This window comes from Lepeophtheirus salmonis, chromosome 13 (assembly GCF_016086655.4).
Source record: "Lepeophtheirus salmonis chromosome 13, UVic_Lsal_1.4, whole genome shotgun sequence".
Classification (NCBI taxonomy): Eukaryota; Metazoa; Arthropoda; class Copepoda; order Siphonostomatoida; family Caligidae; genus Lepeophtheirus; species Lepeophtheirus salmonis.
In genome coordinates, this window is record NC_052143.2 from 18,461,473 (window position 1) to 18,469,512 (window position 8,040).

General features: G+C 30.8%; 1 long non-coding RNA gene across 1 annotated transcript; it reads left to right on the plus strand.

Annotated features, from left to right (window-relative positions):
- Positions 1-3,265: 3,265 nt before the first annotated feature.
- Positions 3,266-4,337, plus strand: LOC139907038 (uncharacterized). The gene is made up of 3 exons (XR_011783349.1): positions 3,266-3,954; positions 4,008-4,147; positions 4,210-4,337. It is a non-coding gene; the product is annotated as an uncharacterized lncRNA (long non-coding RNA).
- The last annotated feature ends 3,703 nt before the right edge of the window (positions 4,338-8,040 follow it).

The following is an 8,040-nucleotide window of genomic DNA, read 5'->3' on the forward strand; positions in this document are numbered from 1 at the left end:
TTGTTGAAAAATATTAATCTTATAAAAAAATAATATATTATTACATTAAATTGTCTCAAAAGTTATAAATTATATTAAAGAAGAATAAAATAAAATAATAATAACTATTATAAGCATATCTTATTTTATACCTTAAATTATCCTTTATGATTTATTAATGAATATATAAAATACAGATCATATCACCCCATCCAATAAAATGGAATAGGTAAATGATATAAGATTTTTTTTGATAATGGAGGAATGGATTTTTTTTTATTTCAATAGAGTGCGAGCGACTAAATTATTAAAAATAAATTAGCTTTAATCAATCAGTCAATTTCTGATTTTTTTTTTTTTTTTTTTTTTTGTGCAATTTCACAAATCCGTCTTCCAATGATTTTTTTACGTTGTCAGGGTGATACAGTTGTATCTGAGCTCCAAATAGCTAAGCGCTCCTTATGGATCTGGAAAAGGGGTTTCAGGCACCAGACAGTGTAAATACAAGAGGGAAGGGGTGGGGTAGATTATTGATCCAGGTCCGGTACTAAGCTTGTCGTAGCTCTATAATATGATAACTATAATATTTCTTTAGCCAGGGTTTCCCAAACTTCACTATGCAAAGCTCCCCCCTGCACTAATACATTTTAAACTCAGGCCCTCTTTGTACGAGTTTTCAGGATCCCTGTTAGAACTTGGGGTACTGTGCACTCTACGTATAAGGTAGTTGAGGCCCTGTTTGTATGGATTTTCATTTCCTGGGCCCAAATTTTCTAGTGATGCCTCTTGTTTTTAAGTTCCTGTTACCAAACTGATCATTTATTTTAAAAAAAAAAGACCTATAAACCTGAACCAAGAGCGAAACTGTTAAAATGAAAGAACTGAGACTGATAGAACCACTGAACCTGAACCGGGCACTACCTTGCTAATTATGGATGATGCTCAAAGTGAGCAGGTTATATCATTATCCATAGAGACCATACATCTCAAACTCCACCTTATAAATTGAATTGATATCAATATGATTGAGATGAGTTATTTCTACGTTACATACATCAAGAACACTTATCAATGAAATAGAGTTCTTAGAGTAAGAGACGAAGCAGAGTGGACTAAGGAGAAAACGACTAAAAACTTCAATGAAGGAGTAGTTGATGGTGAATGAGAACTCTCTTTGTTCCTTACTGGATCTTTCAGTCGATTATTCTATCGTTTTGCAGAACTCCATAATTCATATACGTAGAAGTATACGATGATTTCATTGAAGATCTGGAGGAATTTGTGAATTATTGATCTTTTATGCAATTTTTTACGAGGTTAGTAGTCACTATCACAGACCTTGATGTAAAGGATGAAGGATTCTTTCATTAGAGGAGATGAGATCCACCGACTTTAACTGTTGTTGTTGTTTTTTTCGACTCTTCCGGAGCTTATCTCGACATTCTGTAACAAAATCATCGTCTTGAAAATGAAGACTTTCGAATAGGCAAGGCAATTCGAACGGAATATTAAAAGATACTTGTGATGTACTTTGGGACGTCCGACATGTATGATTACTCATTTAAATTAGACTAATTAACGTAATTAAATTTTTAAAACAGAACCAGTATGGTAGTATGCCTTCGACTCGGTAGAATTGGAACAAATTAGTTAGGAATTTGACAAGCTTTGAAACTATCCTAATTGCCTTGGTACTTGTTAATATTTAATTTAGGAAAAAATATTTTTTTCTTCTTTGATTTGAATAGGTGCTATTGACGGTTATAGACTATTCGAAACTTGAAGGAGAGAGAAATCTAGATACATTGTGAAACGGAAGAACATTATTGATGTAAGTATACCAAGATTAGAGTTTTATCCAACTTGTGAATTTCCAGATGCCAAATATCTTAAGGTCAAGGCTAACCCTTCAACTGCTGTTATAGGGGTACTTGATGTGATCAAAATCACCTTCGGGAATTAAGAGAACCAACCTGGAAGACAGAAATATTCACATCTAGTATTTTTTATTTATTCAAAAATTGTCGATCTTGAAATAATATAACAATGAGAAAAGAGAGTCAAAACGATCTTTGGTCATCCTAAGATATCGAAAATGAGGCATAGGATCTGACGTTCTTATTTCTTGAAGAAGATTATGAAATTTTCCTTGAGCTCTGCCATTTTGGAATTTGGATCGGACCCAGACAATCCTCCTTCGCATACAACGTCTACGTCTAGATCTTTTTCCTTCCTTTTTTTTTCTTTTTGTCAAAAGAAGCATGACCACCCTATCTCTATCCGCGTTCCTTCTAGAGGAGAATTGATAGTATCGGAAAAGTTTCTTTATATCAAGCATGATGATAAAGGATGAATTATTTCAAAAATAAATGTTGTCATTGAGTTGAGAACCCCAATTTTTACCCATCACGTTGAATAGGATTTGAGAAATATTGCCAAGAATGATTGTCCATTTGTGACCTTGAGCACACACAGTATTAACTATTGTTTCGATTGTAGTTTCTAAGATCTTTTTCGACTCTTTATGGTGGATTTCTATGATATAAGCAAAGTTAAGATGTAATGACAAAGGTTCGGGGGAGAATACTGACGTATTTTTGCTTTTGGAAGCAGTTATAAATATTTTTTAAATTGTGTACAGGGTCCAAGATGAGATTAACTTTTCTATTGATGTTATGTGGGTGGGTAATTGAAGTCTGGAGCTCACCACCACAAAGAAAATTAGTGAAAAACTTCCTGTTGACTGGGTAATAATCAACTAATACAGCCACAACAATAAATCCGATTTGATAAGAGGGGTTTCATAATTATAGTATATTTGCTGTAGATAACCACAGGATTATTTTATAAGTGCCTTCATTATTCAAGAACTCTTTTGATCCTAAATACATTACCAAAATTATCACCCTTAGACTTATAAGTAAGGGTGATAATTTTGGTAAGAATAGAAAAGCGTGCGAGCAGAAGAGAAGAAATACTTATGGCATCATTGATTAAATAATATACATCTTCTTCTATCAATCAAGAACGTCATCATTCCCGCCTTTATTATTCAATATTAATATAATATTAGATAGTGATAGTCGATAGTGAACTGAAAAAAATACCTAAAATAACGTCGCCTTCTGTCTGGATTTCTGAAAATGAAAAATCATAATAAAGCAGGCAACTGATAAATACTGATGTGATTATCAGCCATAATCATATCAGTATTTTAAACAATGATACTATGTGTATTTCTCCCCCCTGTCTCCTCGCACGCGTTTTTCTCTACAATATTATCAACTATAGTTATAAGCAAGGGTGATAAATTTGGTAAGAATAGAAAAGCGTGCGAGGAGAAAAGAAGAATTACTTATGGCATCATTGATTAAATAATATACATCCTCTTCTATCAATCATGAACGTTATCATTCCCGCCTTTATTATTCAATATTAATATAATATGAGATGGTGATAGTCGATAGAGAACTGAATAAAATCCCCAAAATGACGTCGCCTTCTGTCTGGATTTATGAAAATGGAGGCCCAGGAATTTGGAAAATACTTACCGGATGAGAAACAGATGGTTTGTCGGATTTGTCGATATAAATGTGCCTTTAGTCCCCTGTCTAGAATTACACGCCACTCATTATCCTCATCTCATAACTAGAGTATGGATATTTATCTATAAAATCAATTTAACGATGAATACATCAAGTCAGACTTTAACTTTGATCTCACAACGATGCTTATTGCATGTACCTTATCCATTGATAATTATCTACGTTCAAAAAATTTATGGAGAAATACAAGGGTAAACATATCCCTTCCCGAGGAACCATCATTAAATTAATGGAGGATGTTGTTACTGACGTCATTTATAGAAATACATATAAAATGTTTTGAGTCATCCACACCAAATGACAATCAAGTTATCAGTAAAAAGTATTTACGAATATCGAAATGGAACTCTGAATTTTGTACTATCTCATAGTAAGTATTCAATTTTTTTTTAAATCTAACCATAAAATATGATTCTATTTTAGCTAAACATATCAAGAATTATGATACACAACTCAGTAAAGGGCAAAAACAACTGCTTAAATGGTCACAACAACGGGGGTAGTAGCTTTGGATGGTTTGCAACAAGTTTGTCTGAGACTACTTACTTCGTTTTAAGACTTGGGTATGATAATTAGGTTTTCCAATATTACATAGTCAATAAATATTACTTTTTTATCACTAAAGGCTTAGCTATGGTTGATGGGCTCCAAGAAATGGTGTTCAGAAAACTCATAAAAGACAAAAACAACTGTTTAAATGGTCACAACAACGAGGGTAGTTACATTGGGTGTTGCATTATTATAATTAACAATTGTGTATATCCTTCATGATAATAGTATGTTGTTATATAAGCATACCTAAATAACGGGGAAATATTTTTTGATGCTCTTAATAAGGAGTAATATCGCCAGACATTACTACATAATTAGCTTTTGCTCTAAATCTTTAAGATGAATTTATTTCTAACATTTTTTTATTAATATATTTATTGTCTAATTTTATGATTTTGACATTTACTTTATTATGAATAATTAGTTAGATCTCATCGGTAGAGATATATCTATCCTGTGCACAATTGTATATAGCAACTTCCACATGAAGAAGAGGGGTGATTATCTTTTTGATTAAACTCTACGTCTCGCTTGTGTATTGCAACCTAAAGTTATGACATATTTAACTGAATTCCGATGTTAGAACAAGAAAAAATTATCTGGATCAATCTATTATTTCAATATTCTTTATTTATAATTTATTATTATTAATAGTTATATAATTTTAATTGTTTAATTTTGTATATTTAACTTAAATGTTTAATGGTTTATTTTTTAGTATGTAGATTATATTTCATTAAAGCCTTCTTTTTTAAACTTTGAGCTTCAAATATATTTCAAATACTCTACTTTGTCGTTTCATTAGCTATTATTCTGAGAATAAGGTTCATAATGAATTACAATTTCATGGAGTGTGACGTTTTCAAATCTACTGTAACGGATAAAAACGTCGAAGTCAATTATACGTAGTATATCTTCATTAAACATTTTGCTAATAAATACATTCGTTATACCCTCAAAAATCATAATAAAGCAGGCAGATGATAATCACATCAGTATTTTAAACAATGATACCATATGTCTTTTTTCCCCCTCCTCCTCGCACGCGTTTTTCTCTACAATATTATCAACTATAGTTATAAGGTAATTATTACATTTTTTCAGAATAATTAATCACAATAAAATTATTTATTTTAGTATTCAGTTATTGTATTAAGTTACTTTTGGGCCATTTGATATCTGCCACAAGGGGGTGCTGAAATCTCGTGACATAACTCTCCTTATAGGGCTCTGGTCAGCCCTTGTTATAACTTTTGAATACAGATGGGCATCAAGCGAGTGCTTGTAAAAAGCGGGAGCAAGACATATGGTACTATTGATTAAATTTACACCTTTGGAGGATAGGATATCACGTGATTCTATTATAGGGATGAGAATCTTCTATATTTCAAATTACACTAGAACAGTTAATATAAAAGATGTAATCAAAATTTTCCAATTTAGGAATACTTGATTTACATCGTCAAACTCATAATAAGAACTTTCATATCTCTATATTATAGATCTATTAACATTGAGATCGCTAATATGATATATTATACACTAAGTAATCAAAAACTAATGCCTAACACTTAAAACTAAAATCTTTCTTCATCCTATCATACTTCAAATACACTAAAAAGACTTAAAATTAACGCAAATAAATGCCAAATCTACATATTCGAATTCATGGAGCATACCCAAGTGTTTACCCGAAAAAAAAGAAATTAGGCAATCACCTTGCAAATCATTTGAAGCTAAAAACATTGAGGCAGTTCTTCATTGTTCGTAAATCCAGATACGACTTAACTTACAACTGCAAAAATTAGGACTTGTATTTTTGATGAGACGAAAATGCGCAAACTCTTCAGTTATGTTCTCCAAGAGATAAGACCAAAGCCAGAAGGAGGAAATTGAAGAAAAATACTTCTAATTTTACGATCCATCTTAAGAAAGCAGATTCGACTTCTTCCTTGCAAAGGAGATTAAAAGATTTCAACATTGAAGAGATCCATTCACGATGAGTAGGGAATTTCAATATTTCAAATATCATTATTATTTACTTAATTTGAATTTGCACGAAGTAAGGTATTATATGGAAATATTAATTATTACAAAGTATTATGTCTTTATCGTTAAATTGAAATAGTGAACATTATTAAGATAATTTATTGAAGTATTATAACGTATACTTATAATAGTAAGTTAAATAAGTGTAGATAAATTTTCATAAAAATACAACTAAAAAAAAATTATATTAATTGTAACTAAAAGTCATAAGCAGAGAATAAGACAAATTTAAAAGGACAAATGATACGATATAGAAGTTAGTAATATAAAATATAAAACATAGATTCAACAAATTATTAGTGACACTATACATATACAAAATGAAATGAGACATTTTTATACAGAAATAAATATACTTATTAGTGGAATAGAATATGCATTGGCAATGCAGACAAAACTATCGAAAAAAGAGAGGCACACATGTAATAAAGACATCAAGGATCCAGGTTATATAGATAATTATCCATATAGATTATACATCACAAACTCCACCTTATAAATGAAATTGTGATTAAGATAAGTTATTTCTGCGCTATATACATCAAGGAAACTGAAAGACTCTCATAAATGAAATATTTTTATTAGAGTGAGAGACGAAACAAAGTTGACCTAAGAACGAAAAAAACTTCAGAATTTCAATGAAGGAGTAGTGGATGGACAATGAGAACTCTTTTTGGTCCTCACATGGGCTTTCAGTGGATTATTCTGTCACTTATGGAACTCTTTAGTTCTTATAGCACTATACGGCTATTTTATAGAAGATTTGGAGGAATTTATGTACTTTTTAACATAGAGGCAATGATTCACGAGGTCAGAAGTCACTATCACAGACCTTGAAATGGAAGAGCCATCTGCACAATGAACAATCCTTCCATTAAAGAAGATCAGATCTATCGAGTGAGGCACACAGAGACGAGATCCTGTGAACAGAACATGAAGAGAGGATCAGAAGTATGTTGCTAGGATATCCAAATGGAAAAATATGAACTCCAAGATATTTTTGAGATCCAATTAAATGCAATCGAGGTGGAGGGGGAACTTTTTTAAGACAGTTGACAAATAAAACTAAATATATTCAATATTACAAAGGTGTGCGGCAAACTATAGTTTTTTTTATTAAAGGAAGATGTTGTACAAAAGAAATATTAATAAATAATGAAGTAAAAAAGAAGAAAGAAAAAAAGGAAAATCAGCCAAATGTTTTCCTTTTCTAATCTCAAAAACAGTAATTTATTTGACCAAACAGCCCATCTTTAGAGTTATAAGGAGGAGTATTTACAGAATAAACTAATAAACTATAAATAATAGTATTAATTATGTTCAATATTACACTGAGGCTAACTATAGATTTTTTATTAGAGGGAGATGTTATCACAACAGTGATTTGGCAAATAATGAATAAAAAGGAAAAAAATAGCTCACGCAACACCCTTTTTTCTTTTATAATCTCAAACGAGTTATTTATCGAAACTTTTTGCACAGTTTTACTTATAAGTAGAGATGAAATTTTTGAATTCTTATCTATTTATCTTATTATGCATTTTTAAAACAATTTACATAAAGATAGGCAAGAATTCTTCTTTTATAAGGAGATGTTAAAACACTCACGACTAATTAAATAATGAAGAACAAGAAGAAAAAAGCACACACATCAACTACTTTTCCTTTTCTAATGCGTTAACTTAGTTTTTTCTTTACGCAGATCTCTACTTTATTTATAAGTTATAACATCTTACTCATAGAGAAAGAAATATGTTATATGATGTCACCCTTCAAAGAAAAATGTAAGAAACTAAAATATTGATGGCAAATATGGTACCAATCGGTTGAGTACATGAAATGATACTAAACTATG